Source organism: Neopsephotus bourkii, unplaced genomic scaffold, assembly GCF_033783945.1.
Source record: "Neopsephotus bourkii isolate Nb327-2 ecotype Australia unplaced genomic scaffold, CSIRO-AGI_Nbou_v1 NB_938, whole genome shotgun sequence".
NCBI classification, from domain to species: Eukaryota; Metazoa; Chordata; class Aves; order Psittaciformes; family Psittacidae; genus Neopsephotus; species Neopsephotus bourkii.
The window spans coordinates 1-14,956 of NW_026901432.1; the positions used below are offsets into that span (position 1 = coordinate 1).

Genomic DNA, 14,956 nt, shown 5'->3' on the forward strand with positions numbered 1-14,956 from the left:
GGAGGAGCAGGGCAGGAGCGAGCCGGAGAGGCTGAGGGGCAGCAGCAGGTGGGTCGGGGGGAGGAGGGGGAGAGGGACAGAGCAGCGATGGCCTCCAGGGGGGAAGAGCCAAAGGGGCGTCGAGCAGGACGGGGTCCCGAGGGAAGCAGGGCCAGGCGAGGAGGGGCTCCCTGGGGAGCAGGGGGGAGGCTGCAGGACAGAGCTCTCTGCAGCTTCCTGGAGAGGGGACATGGGGAGGGCGGTGCTGATCTCCCTGGGAGCCAGGGCAGGCTCACACTTGGGGTTAGGAAGAGGGGGTTCAGACATTGGCACAAGCTCCCTGGTGTGCCAGGCCTGGGAGTGCTGGGGAGCCGTATGGACAATGCCAGTAAGGACTATGCCCTCGAGACCGTGCTTGAACTTCTGGCCAGCACTGAATTGGTCAGGCAGTTGCACTGCAGGATTGCTGTAGGCCCCTTTCAACTGAGCTCTGCTCTGCTGTCCCATGGCCCCTGCTGGGGGCTGCACCTCGAAACCCCCTGGCACCTCAAACCACCTGCACCTGGAGCCCCTTCCCCTCCCCAGAGCCTCAGCCCCAGCAAGCGTCCTGCTCTACCCCTGCACCCTGAAAGCCCCAGAACGCCAAACCCCCCAAAACCTCTGCTGGGACCCCCAGAACCCCTCATGGGACCCGCTCCAACCACCTCTGCCCCCCAAACCCCCTCCCTGCACTCCCAAAGCACCCTGGGGGTCCCAAACCCAGCTGGCTGCCAGGAAAACCCCTGCACCCTGAGGTTCCTGGTTTTAGTCCCTTAGAAAAGCAGAGGGCTTTATGCCGGCTCTGTCACTGCTTACTTGTGGGGCCGTGCAGGTTCTCTTGACCTCCCTGTTGTCCTCACGGAGCGCGTTGGCCTCAGGTGCCAAACATGAAGGTCACAGAACTGCTGCATCCTTTGGTTTTCCTGCCTCCTGCAGCTGAACAGCCACAAGGACAAAAATGTGTCTCCTTTACCAGCTACAGTTTGTCAGAATCGCCCTTTGCTGTCTCTCACAGTCTTGAGCAGGAACCAGCTCTTGGGCAGCTGCGTCCATTTCAGACGTCACCATCTGCAACATCCAGGTCAAGGCCTTGGTACCGGAGCTCTTCCAGGATCCCCACACGGGTCCCTAGGAGGGGACCTTCATCAGTGCAAGTGAAAAGACACAGATGCAGAATGCAGATGCAGTTTTGGGTGGCTAATCAAGGGTGCATTGCCGTGTTGGTGGGATTGTTCCTGGGCTTGCTAGGTGCAGGCTGCGCACAGCAACAGCTTTCTGTCTTTGGCAGCTGCAGGTGTGGGAGCAGGGGCTGGATGTTTGCCCTCTGAGAGCAGTTCTCCAGCAGAGCCGAAAGCTCTCAGCAGAGGGCAATACACAGATGCAGTTTTAGGTGATCAGTTCCAGGGTGGATTGCCGTGTTGGTGGCACCATTCCAGAGCTCGCCATTTGCAGGTGATGCCCGGCACCAGGTTTGTGTCCTGGAACCTCAGGCATGGGAGCAGGGATTGGAAGTTTTCACTGTTGAAGCTGGGCTCTGGGGAGACTGAGAGAGCTCCCCAGAGAGGGGTAACGCAATTCATTGCAGCCTCCTTAAGGACAGTCCCTGGGCCTTTTAATATGGCCATTTTAATGTGTTGTAGCAAAAAGCACAAGCAAGGTGACATTTTAGAGCTGGTCATACGCAGGCACAACCTGTGTTTATCTTCCTTGGCCATTGCTACTTTCTTAGTACCTGGAATCCCCACAAGAGGGCACTGACTGGCCAGCGAGCAGTGCAAGCCTTCTTGGGGTTTTGATCCCCTTCAGAATTTCTCTTTTCCACAGCTCTGCAGCCCGTGCTCAGAAACCTGAGCGCATCCCTCAGAGAAAGACTGAGTTTCAGGTGCTGCATTAGATCAAGCTCTGTGGTTTTTCTTAGTGTAGGCTGGCACCTTTGGCTTGCCTGTGTCATGGCCAGTGTCTCAAAGAGGGAGAGAGTCAGAACCCCCGGATCTGCTTGGGTGTGAATGTCCTGCTCTGCTCAGGAGTAGATAACTGATAGTCTGCTGAGGGTTTATCATATGTCAATAAAGAGTTTGGTTTAATGGATTACCCAGGAATTGCTATGTGAATTCTTTATAAAGCTTCAGCTTTGCACTGGAAACACAGAGCTCTGACTACGAGGCTGTGAGAGTGCTTGAAGAAAGGAGGTAGTCTGAGAGACAGAAAAAGAAGGCAAAGAGCAAAGATATTCAAATATCTATTACGGTACATTCAGATTCGGAAAGGCTGTACTTTGCAAGCACTATGAAAGGCTTTCTTTCCTTTACAGTCCTTGCAGTCCTTTCACTGGTGCACAGCTCTCAGGCAGTCTACGTTCAGGTGAGTTTTCTGCTCTTTAGTTTGTTGCTGTTGCAGGTTCAATGAAGTGCTGATACCATGGGAGGTGTTGCGGTTGCAGCAGCAATCTTAAGTAATAACCCTGAAGTTTTGCTTTGCTCTGGCTTGATATCCAACTTAATCTGGCTGTAGTTCTGTTTTTCTTTCTGTGAAGTGCTTTGGGCATTACTAACATGGTGCAGTTTAACTTCACCAGCCTTATCCCTGCTTTGAAATCCCTTGCAGACTGAGGCACTGTGTTTCTCTTGAACATAACCCGTGTGTTGTGAAGCTGCTAGACTGGGAACAGCTCTAGCTTTACAGAATGGTGTAAACAAGATGTGACAAAAGAAATTGTCTTGTCTTGCCTGCTTGTAGGCAGGAAGTTCTTTATGAAAATGATCAGCTTATGAGATGAAGCCTACACAAATATCATTTGAATAGGTGAAAGAACTGCTTAGCTGAACCCAATGAACTATTAATAGGCAGGTGAGGTATTAGAGAAGGCTATATAAAACTTTCCAAGATACACAGCACTTTTGTGTAACTTGGAGGCAGTCAAGCAAGTCAGTACTCTTGTCTGTACCTGGGAGTGTCTTGGATTGAAATGTAAAATAACTTCCTCAGAGTACCCAAAGAATTAATGTCTTAAGCAGTTATTGACTCTGCATGTGTGTAGTAGGTTTCCTGGTATGAAGTCCTACTTTTGTGCCTTGAAATATCAGGTTTTTCTCCTTTGGATGACAGAGATACCCAGAAATAGTAGGTTTAAGCTATTACTTTCTTCCAAATGACTGTGTAACATTAGAGTGTTTCTGGGGGAACAGAGAGCTTCCTACTTAATGAAAAAAATTGGTTTTCCACTGGAAGCATAAAAAATAACCAAATGATAATAGCTGTTGGGTAAAAGTGTAGAAAATGCAGCTCTGTAGTTTTAGATCCGCTTTGTAGTTTGGATTTTTGTCTCCTTAATCATTAAATCTGTATTTTTTCCCACAGATGTATGCAGTGTACACTGCGTGTGTGTCCTTTCACTTAGACTAATCGTGGTCGCATAAGGTCTGACAAGTAGTAATTAGTGAACAAGGTTGGCTTATGCTCCTGTGCATCTAACCAAATGTTTTGCAAAGCAGAATTTCATTTGACTTCATATAATGATTTTGAAGACTGGGATTCACTATCTTGACATGTTCCATCATAGATCTTGAATTGATATGGTGGAAATCGGAGGAAGATGGTTTACTAGGTATGAAGTAAAAGCTAGAGAGGTGGATTGTTCTGGGCTGTGCTATTTCTGTGATAAAGTCTCTTAGTTCAGCAACACAGGGTGCATGTTCACCTTGGAGGGAAGATGCTGCTCCTGTTGAGCTTTCTTGAATCATAGAATCATAGAATAGTTAGGGTTGGAAAGGACCTTAAGATCATCAAGTTCCAATCCCCCTGCCATGGGCACGGACACCTCACTCTGACCCATGTCACTCCAGGCCTCATCCAACCTGGCCTTGTACGCTGTCAGGGATGGAGCATTCACAACCTCCCTGGGCAACCCATTCCAGTGCCTCACCACCCTAAGAGGAAAGAATTTCCTCCTTATATCCAATCTAAACTTCCCCTGTTTCAGTTTTAACCCATTGCCCCTTGTCCTATCCCTACAGTCCCTAATGAAGAGTCCCTCCCCAGCATCTTTGTTGCCTGAGGAGGTGGATTGTTTTAGTGGTTTTGTTGTTCACTTGTTGGATGTTTTTGTCACCAGGACATACGTGTCTCAGGGTTCATTTCTACTTTCTGGTTTCTCTGAAAGTGAACCTGTGCAAATCCATCCTTTTATAGTTCTCGGTTTTATGCTTTCGAGGTCTGTGACGAATGGCTGAATCTAGAACTGTATTTATACAGAAAAAGCTAATATTTTGTCGGCAACCATGACCCATAAATTAACCTGAGTAAACCCACGCCCATCAATCTCACACTGTTCAACACTGGGCTCGTGAGCCTGAAACAAGTGGCCATATTTGGCCTCAGGCTGTATCAAAGCCATTTCACTTTATTTCTTTGAATGAGTAGGTGTTGCTTATCATCCTACTGACTACTGACTGCTTGTTCATGAAACCAGCTTAAAACACATGCTACAGGTAAATTTGAAAATGCTTATTTCTCTTCTGGGCCAAACTGGGGCACCTGCGGGAATACACAGACTTTAAGCACCAAGCTTCACAGTTGCAACACCTGCAGTTTAAGTTTGTAACCTCAGCAGTGAGATCCCCTTGAAACTGAGGGAATGATCATTAAGAGATGCAGAGGGTCTAGCAATATAAAACATGGAGTAATACTTCCCAGAATACTGTCCCAGCCTCCTGAAGCTTTTGGTATGAGCTTTGAGTCAGAAGTGTCATATTTATGTTGCCAATAATTTGTGTTCCATTAATCATGTGGGCGGTTTTAAATCGAAGAAAACTTGACACAGTACCTTGGGGTGGGTGATTTCAGCTCTTAACAATGTGCAATAGGAAGGAATAGCTCTTTTTGCTTGGTGAGATCTTGCCACATGCCAGCCAATGCTTGAATTTCTCCACTGGTGTATTAGAAGAAAGAGTGAACAAATTAAACTCCCATTTACCTCCATTCAGCTCATGAATTCATAAGTCTCTACCATGTATTGCCAAGCCATCTTTTCTAGCTGAAGATTACCAGCCTGTATCTTTCAATCCCAGGTTTTAAGGTGTCTCTCTTGGGAGCAAGAAACGCACTAAGTCTGCCACCATCCACGTAATGCAGATCCTGACTGGCCAGCCAGATCTCACTGCTGCTCTGAAAGGTCTTTGCCTTGAAGAGCTGATTATTTTGCTTTCAGTTAACACTGATTTTATACAGACTTGGTTTCAACACTGTCGTCTTCCTATAGGCTAGTTTTCGGGAGAGCTCATTGTTGAAATGGTCTAGATTTGCCTAAGGCTGACTTCCTGATGCCTTTTTTTTTCTGGTTCTGTCTACATAGGATGGAGACTTGAAATTCTCCCTTGAGTCTGTGAAGAAGCTGAAGGGGCTTATGGATGAGAACAGACACATTAACCCTCGCTTTGTGCTTTCAATGGCTAGCTACTCTCCATGTGATGAAAAAGATCTCCCTGAGGAATTCCAGTCTGTGTGCAAAAGAGAAGACGCATCCATGATTTTTGAGAGGCTGAGTACGTACCTCATATTGCATAGCTGCCATTTTTGTCACGATTTCAACTTTAAACATTCGAGTAGCAGCAGGGAAGGAAACCTGATTCTTGCCCTGTCACTTCTGAAGCAGAGGAGAGAGTCCGTGCTGCCTTTCTATCCCTCCTACGGCTGATGGCCAACACTGGCTGTGAGCACCCTGCAGTACAGTTCCTGATGTGCTGAGCTGAGCTGTAGCCTGCACAGATCAGGCTGCTGTAACCAGGCAAAAGCTTCCTCCAGGTGGCTGCATGCTAACTTGCACGACTCAAGTGAGAGAGCCTGCTCTATCCTCTGGCTTACAGGAAAATCAGGGTTGTATCACTCAGTTCTAGCAAACTGCAAGTTCCGAATGGGTCTCACTGCTCTCTCTAATCAGTGTAGAAGGTGTTTTTCCAGGTAGCCTAAAAGAGGTGTGACATCCAAATGAGGTGGATCACTCTTTGGCAACGTCTGTCATGTACATCCCAATCACCCTCCCAATTATTCTTGCCTCCACATTCCCATTGTTTTCCCAAGGAATTCAGGTTTGAGCTCATTCTTCAGGCCAGGTTTTTGCAAGAACTGATTTTACTTCAAGCAGTAACAACTTCCTAGAAAATTAAAACTCATAAAACACTGATGGAAAAGTTACTGCAAAAGGCGGTCAAAGAAACTCCCTAAGACTTGATGTGGAGTTTTAGAAAGCAGGCATTCTTTATTGCAGCACTGGGTGCGCACACAGTTTTGCAAAGGTGAGCGCCCGCACTGCTTGCCAGCAGTGGCTATGTATTTAGTATACTCATGCATATTTACAGGCTTTCTATGAAACTATTTACATATTCATGAGAGTCCCAGAAGTTACTTATAATATTTGCATCCTAATTACGCATGGGCTTTCTTGCTGAGTGGGAGTCTCTGGTGGTTGCTGTTCGTCTACCTCACTGTATTTACTGAATGATCCTAGTGCTGAAAGGTCCTAGTGCTGAGTTAGAAAGTGGTTTATCCTTGCTTCTGCTCCAGTCTCTGCTGTCTTGAAGGTTAGCATCCTTGGTCTTATTTACTGCCTCCTTAGCTGTTTTCAGTCCTGTGATGTTCCTTCCCCCGTAAGTGTGATGTTGCTTACTCCCTACATGTCAGCAAGTCAGAACAGTTTGCTATATTTTACTATGTTAATTTAAAGCCACGCACATTCTTGCTATTTAAAGCTATAGTTTAAGCTTACAGAGAAGAGTCTTCAAATGCTGTGCTGTGTGGCTCTGCTCGTCAAGAAAGTCTCTTGCCATTTCACTGAAACCCCCTCTTTTCTCTCTAACAGACCTGGCTGTCCAAGATCCTGATTTATGTGAAATCTGCGCCAATGCTGCCTGCGCTGGTTGCTTTTGAGCAAAGATGAAACCGTTCAAAGAGCATGTGTCAAGCTGGGAAGTTTGTGCATTCCTACTGCAAATCACGGACTTACACAAATCAGTATTTGGTCTCCATCTCCACTACAGTCAGACTGGAGCTACTAGCTCATGTAGACATAGCAATGGCAGTCCTGAAGTAGTTAGACCAAGTGGCACCAGCAGTGCAGTTCTGGTAACAAGGAGCCTGTAAATCTCATCTGAGAGGTTTCGGTTCGGCGCGCCTTGTGTCACACTGGAACAAAAATGTCCTAGCACAGTTTCATTTTCCACTCTTCTGTCTGAATTGGCGCATGATGGCTGAAACTGAGTGGTGTCCTGCAGCCTTTTAATAGCTAAATCTGCCTGTGATTTGGCCATCCCTACACATAACACCCAGCAGCATCAAGATACCTTTTCCAGCCAATGCTGTCAAGTGTGTTGGATAACTATCTCACTACCTGTAGGGCTGCAATTGTGTATGTTTCTAAGAAAGCAAGTAATGTGGGGACAAGTTATTGGTGTTTAGCAACATTTCCATAGCCAGAAAGTTCCCAGTCTGTTCCTTGTTACAATTGTTGGAAATCTAGGAAATGAATGTACAGGAGGACAGGAACACTTTCTACATAGCAGCATGGAAGCCCCTTCTTTTGGCAGACAGTCAAGTTCACTCAGCTCTGTTTAGCAGGCAGCAATTCCAGACTGCTCTGCTGGAATCTTCCCGTGTTTATATGCTGAATATGAAATAAAGCTGGTAATAATTTGTGTGGTATTTTTATTATGTTTGTCCTGGGGTTTGTGGTGTTTTACGTTAGGGTGAGGGACAGTGTGCTTGCCTACTTGCTCTTCTAGAAAAGAGCTAATAAGATAAGTGGGTCTTCACTGGAACAAAAGATAGGTTGTCAATATTGTCCTGAACTTAAAACAATTTGTGGTCCTTGTATGGGTTATAGTAATATAAAACTACATCATAGCTTTTAAATTATTTCCAATTAAAAACTGTATCTGTTTAATTGTTGTCTCTCGTATATAAATGTTGCCTTGAACTTAGCAACCAGCTTCTGCGAAGACTGTCAGTGCTATCAAGCTAAGCCCTTCTCTCAGCAGCTAGATGCCTGTATCCGGAACTGATGTTTGAAAACAATCTTAGGTGTATTAATTCCTGTCTCATTTGTCAGAAAAGCAATGTGATATTTTAGCAATTGGGGATTATACAGAATGAGTGTTATGTCTCTGGGGAGGGGAAGGGGTGCACACAATCAAATAAACAAACCAAGAAAGCCAGGAAACACTTGGCAGGAGTGGAGTTCATGTTTGTTGTAGGCTGTAAAAAGCCCACTGGAGAAAGCAGACTTTGAGAATGGTGCTCGGCAGCAGTCTCTGGAACCGGAGCTGTGGGCATGGCGTGCTCGGAGCAGAGCAAATGCTTCCTCAGGCCGGGTTAGCGGCTCCTCTGCTGACCCACTGTCACCTGCACACAATCTGAGAACTATCCTGCAGGCTTCATGCTTGTGCAGAAACCCTAAGCTGAATTGCAGAACTGCTAAGACTGTGTACAAGTATTAGTACTGTGTACTAACTCACGTACTGGTCCATAGAGTTGTGTATTGACTAGTAGGATGTTCTTGCTTTAGGAAAAGATTTCTTTGCCCTAAGAAGTAACCCCCATGCCCTAAGAAGTAACCCCCATGGCAAGTGTTAAGTGTTCCTCCACACAGCTGCTGTCTCCTCCGTGACCCTGCACTCATCAGCATCTCCTTCTTGGCCCGTATACTAAACACACACATGAGAGAGTGAATGAAGGAAAACCAAGGTAGGTTTGAAAGAAATATCCTCTGGTTTTCATTGCCTTTGTTGACAAGAAAGAAGACAAAGTCTTCAGCTAGTCACAACCTTTTGCCCAGAAGAAGTAAGCTGCTGGCTCAACTCATTTATTTCACCTAATTAGAATCATAGAACAGTTAGGGTTGGAAAGGACCTTAAGATCATCAGGTTCCAACCCCCCCCTGCCATGGACAGGGACACCTCGCTCTAAACCATATCACCCAAGGCCTCGTCCACCTGGCCTTGAACACTGCCAGGGATGGAGCATTCACAACCTCCCTGGGCAACCCATTCCAGTGCCTCAGAACCCTAACAGGAAAGAATTTCCTCCTTATATCCAATCTAAACTTCCCCTGTTTAAGTTTTAACCCATCACCCCTTGTCCTATCACTGCAGCCCCTAATGAAGAGTCCGTCCTCAGCATCCCTATAGGCCCCTTCAGATACTGGAAGGCTGCTATGAGGTCTCCATGCATCTTTCTCTTCTCCAGGCTGAACAGCCCCAACTTTCTCTATCTTCATATGGGAGGTGCTCCAGTCCCCTGATCATTCTCGTGGCCCTCCTCTGGACTTGTTCCAACAGATCTATGTCCTTTTTATGTTGAGGACACCAGAACTGCACACAATACTCCAAGTGAGGACCTTTTGAGGCTAGAACCATCCTAAATCATAGAATTATTTAGATTAGAAAAGACCTTTAAAATCATGCAGTCCAACCATTAAACCAGCACTGCCAAGTCCACCACTAAACCACGTCCCCAAGTGCCCCATCTATATGTCTTTGAAACACCTCCAGGGATGGTGACTCCACCACTTCCCTGGGCAGCCTGTTGAAGCGTTTGACAACACTTGGTGAAGAAGTATGCAATTTAAACCTCCCCTGCTCATTTCTTCTTGTCCTATTTCTTGTTACCACTTTTCAGCTGTAGAATGCAAGAAGGTTTCCTCTGGCATCCTCAGGTAAGATTAGCAAGTTTTTTAGCCTATTTTTCCTCCCATGGCCTCACCTCAGTGAGTTTGAGGGCAAGCAAACTTTGGCTGTTTGCTGATGTATGTGTACAAAGCACTGCCAATACCCAGTGAGCAGGTACCTGTGCAAACATCCTGCTTCCCTAGACAGCTCCACTCTGTGTCCTGAGCCATAGGAGACACTCATTAACAACCTTTGTGGTAGAAGAGTCTGGGCATGAGAAGTACTGCATATCCCTACCTAGGTGGAAGCTTAAAGATGGCTGAGAGCCCTGGCTGGGAACTTTGTAGATCAGCGTAACAGACTGGATTTCAGCAGGACTGCTTGGCCTGAAACCTGGCAAAAGTAACGAGTGCTGAGCAAGTATTCCAGAAGATCACCCTAATCTGTTGTTCAACATAAGCTCCCCCAGGTTTCTGTCCCAGGGTGCCGTGCTGTGGTATGAAATACCCCTTTGGCTGGTTTGGGCCAGGTCTCCTGTCTCTGCATCCTCCCAGCTTCTTGTGCTCCTCCTCACTGGCAGAGCACGAGAGGCTGAAAAGTCCTAGATCAGGGTAATTGCTACTGACCAACAACTGACACATCAGTGTATTATTAACATTATTCTCAGACTAAAGCCAAAATACAGCACTATGCCAGCTCCTAGGAAGAAAAGTAAGTCCACACCGGCTGAAATCAGAACAAGCTGATACCTACTCTGAATGCACATTGCCAAAGAAAAGCAGCCACTCTTGCTTCTTCAGCCAAAAACTTTTCCCTGGCTAACCTGCCATTTTAACCGTTGGAAATTTGGACTGCAGGCTGTGCCTTGAGCTAAAAGTCCTTCATATTTGTGAACAGAGACAAAGGAATACTTCCCTCCTTCACTGTCACTCCGCTCTACTTCTTTTCACTGTATCATAGTATTTTTCCAGGAAGATGCAAGCAAAGCTATGAAACTGTTGCTAGATAAACACATCAAGTAAATTCCTATGATGAGCAAGCAGCAATAAAGCAGTCATAAAAAGACTTCCTCATACGTAAACTCAGACGAGAGTAGAACAATCAATCAGTGTGAGAAATATTCTAACTGTCCATGCTTGTATTTTATTCTTTGCTCTTTTTATGTGGAAGGATTTGATAGAGGGGTTTTGTGTCATGGGCAACATGTACTGCAAATGGTGAAAATCTGCAAGAAACTACTAAAGGGATGGTAAAGGGGTCCAGTATAACATTGCCCGTTGGTGCTGGCCCCTGGGAAACATGGAAGCTTTTCTGAGTAAATACTTCCCTAGTAATTCCTCATACCACGAGCCCATGAGTGAAAGACAGATGTGATCTTGAAGCTGTGGTCTTAAAATAATGACTGTAGTTAAGTTTGTGGCTGTAATGCTTGTGATTAAGTTAATGTTCTTTGTGCCTCCCTAGCCTTGAGGAATACATGCGCCATATTCCTATATTGCTGTATGTAGTAAGAGCACGCACAACAGGTATCGAGACAGCAAAGGGCAGAATAAGGCAAGAAATCTTGTAGGAGTGCTGTGAACAGATCCTACAAAGAATCTGTATGAGATTTCCATGCTGCTTCATGCTGTCTGTCTCCCAGTCTGCCAGGGTCACTGGCATCTTCCCCATGGTGCTAAACTCCTTAAAGCCTAACAAGATTCCCTGTCTGTCAGTGCTGCCGGGGGAAGAGTTGGCAGAGTTTAATCATTATCATGATGAAGGTTGGTAAATCAGAAGGGCCCATGATTTAACCATAAATCACGCTTTGCTGCCCGCGTCACTAAAGAAGAGTTTTTACTGACTTAAAATGAAGTTTTTGCTGAGGAAATAAAATTTCAATGCCATTATGCTTATGACATTGAAACACGCTAGGAAAAATGCAAACTGTGTGCAAGCAGTTTAGATGGTGTTGGTCTCATCTCTGGTTATGCTCTCATTCCTACTTATCACAGAAATGCAAGGATGCAGCAAAGGTTCTCAGGAAACACTAAACACACAAAGGTGTGATTGTCTTTGAGTAATATTTTAACTACAATAACGGTCAAAGAAAGTACCAGTAATGACGTAATTCGGTTTATAAGCAATAAAAGAGCTATAAAACTAATTGCATGCAGAGCATTTACATTAAATATTTTGTGTGACTGGCATGGGTTCTGATAAACAATAGTGAAATCTATATAGGCTTAGATCTTTCTAGGGGTTTATCTTGTTTTTTCAGGCATCTGGAATTCAAATTCAGCGTGCACCTCTGTCTGGGATATTTTCACTACCAGACACTTGAACTGGTGATGCAGGTCGGGTTTTGCTGCTTTCAGTCCAGTTATGGTGAGACAGATAGCATTTGACCAGATCAGCATCTTTTCTGCTTCCACCAGCCTCTGTGGTTCGGTTGGTACACAGGAGGGAAGGGATGGGATCCAGAGGAGCCTTGACATGCTTGAGAGATGGACGGTGAAGTTTATGACGTTCAACAAAGCCAAGTGCAAGGTCCTACACCTGGGTTAGGGCAATCCCTGGCACAGCTACAGGCTGGGTGGAAAAGTGATTCAGAGCGGCCGTGCAGAGAAGGACGTGGGGGTGCTGGTTGATGAGAAACTGAACACGAGCCGGCAGCGTGCGCTCTCAGCCCAGAAAGCCAAGCTGTGGACCTCCTTGTCACATGCAGCAACCAGTGGCAAGTATTTATGGGAGTTTAACAAAGGAATGAAAACGCACATGGAAGATCAGTCCAGGGAGGGCTCTTGAGCAAAACTCACATTCTGTTATAATAATTATTACAGGACCAACACTGCGTTTGCCCTGTTCTTTTCTTTGCCTATCGGTTGGCATTCCAAATGTCTTGATCAAAACCATCCTGACTTCCACACTGCTTTTCAACCTCCTGTTTACCGCCATCTTTCCCCAGATGACTGCATCGTGCTGGCACTGTTTGGAAGGATCGTGCGGGAAAGGTTTGGTTTGAAAATGAAGATGTTATTTTATTGTACTGGTATCTCTTTGGCAATCCGCTCCCTCTGCTGCAAAAGAATTGGTTTGTGTTTATGAACGGCAGTGCAGAATCACCAGCGGTGGAGAAGCTGCCAGTGAATGAAATGCAGACCAGTTCCCATGATACTCACAAACCCGTATTTCTATCAGCTGAGACACCTGCTGCAATCATTACCTTGTTATTGCATGGGGACTGATAACAGAATGAAATAACAAAAGCAGATCATAAAATAAGCTCACCCTCCACTGTCCAGGGTCCAAGGGCAGGATTTTCTGGCCATAAGCGCGGTTATTCTTGTTCGAGTGAAGTTACAAGGGTATTCTCTGAGATAAATATGTGTGTGTCTATATGTATATCTATATGATTACACTGAAAGGAAAACAAAAGCTTTAGGTCCGTAAGTGATATAAGCATGAATTAAAACAAAAATGAAGTTTTGCAGAGAATAAACTAAACCCATGAGAGCCAAGGATGAGCCATCTTCCAAGAAACTGATCTTGTAAACCCGACTTTGAAAATATGCTTTAGTAACTGACAAAGAAAGGCGAGAGACTGGAACATTCACCTGTAAACATGCTTTTCCTTATGCGACTGAGGCACTTGGTTTCTGCAGGAGACACAATTAAATTAATGTGGGTTTTATTTCTGTTTCATCAGTCTGGCACACTGGAGATATATTTTTCTCTAGTCACATGAACCTATGTCCACTTCTAATAATAATGGGTGAACCTGCTTAGATTTCAGTGGGCACTAAAGGGGTAGGAAATGGAGGCTTAATTCAGTTCATTAAATAGAATGGACCCGACTGTTTTTGTTGTATCCACGCTTCTTAGCATCAGTCCTGCATTCAAACAGTGGCTCCATCATGTGCCACTTGCGTGCATTCAACTGCTAGAATTACCTTTCTCTGACCAACTGCTCAAGGAGAGCAACTCCTGCCCATCATCTGCTATTGCAACCACACTGATGAACATGGCTGGGATTAAACAACAGTCCTTCCCAAAAGTCAAATTTAATATTTTGACAACTGATTTGCAGCCAAGAAACTCCTTTAGTTGTAGCTGCGCTTATGGTTGATCTCACAGGGAAGGCACATGCAACTGCCTGGGTGCACTGCTGAGAGGGAAATCGTAATCCACAGAGTGACTGCCTTAATGCAAACATAGAGCGGTAGAGGAGCCTTTACTTCAAAATAATTGGTACAAGGTGAGGAGAAAGCAAAAAATCACCCCCTAAATACCTTGAACATAGAGCCAAAACCATTCAGCAAACTCATCTGGGTAAGTAAAACCAACTGCATGAACTGTGCAAGAAGAGAAGTGCAGCCTATGGTAAAGAATCTGATCCAGTATCGGTGGTTGCAGATACAGGATGTAACAAAAGATTACCATCGGATAAGGAAAGGATGTGCTTGGCAGCACAGCTTGGGTTGGACCCTGCTTGTCCAGGTAAGGATCCTGGTGGCTTCCCAGCTCAGGTATTTGGGTTCCCTCCTGAAGTTGAGGCATAAGGAATGATAATGTACTCTCTAGGCCTTATCTCTATGCAGGACTGGGAGGGAAAGAGGGACTGCAAGACCAGAGGCTCAGAAACAAGTATGGATTTACCAGCATGGATACGGACCATGTGACCTGCAGCCACTGGAATGACATCTTTTCAGCTTGGTCAGCCTAACCCGAGGTTTAGCTTCACCAGGAAAGAAGCCAGAACAACAATAACAAGAAATTCTCCAGGATTACGAAGGGAAACAGAAGGAAAGATCTGATCTGTAATAAAAGCATCAGTAACAGAATGTCTGCCTGAAGAGGCAGAAGGAATGCCGAGGTTTCAGGTGCGGCCAAACAGGCTTTTGGTCACAAAATACAGAATTAAATTAAATCCTAAAAGTGACTAGAATTCTCATGTGAATTAGAGGAGACGCTGACATTAACTGGGAGAAGAAAAGCTCTTTTTCTTCAGGCTGGGTTTTCAGGGTTATTGTATAACACCGCGATTCACCAGCTGAGCAAAATTCCATCTCTAGGAAAGGTTTCTGTGAGACAAGCGAGCCCAAGGCTAGCTTGAAGGAAATATGTAGTTTCTTTTTGATAATTTCGTGCCATTTCCTAACAAAAAGCTACTTATTACTAAAACCATCTTGAATCAGGCTATGACTCTTGTTAGCGCAAACAAGACAGTGAGGAAGCCTCAGGAGCAAAGGTATGTGATGGGCTTGGGGCCTCAAAGTGCTCTGTCCATGTTAGAGAATACT

The 14,956-nt window shown here is 45.4% G+C and overlaps 1 long non-coding RNA gene across 2 annotated transcripts; it reads left to right on the plus strand.

Moving 5' to 3' along the window:
* Positions 1–4,596: 4,596 nt before the first annotated feature.
* LOC133214835 (uncharacterized) lies at positions 4,597–5,800 on the plus strand. 2 transcript variants are annotated; one of them, XR_009726247.1, is made up of 3 exons: positions 4,597–4,739; positions 5,369–5,558; positions 5,669–5,800. It is a non-coding gene; the product is annotated as an uncharacterized LOC133214835 (long non-coding RNA). The 2 variants fall into 2 exon arrangements; XR_009726246.1 differs by having other exon boundaries at positions 5,666–5,797.
* The last annotated feature ends 9,156 nt before the right edge of the window (positions 5,801–14,956 follow it).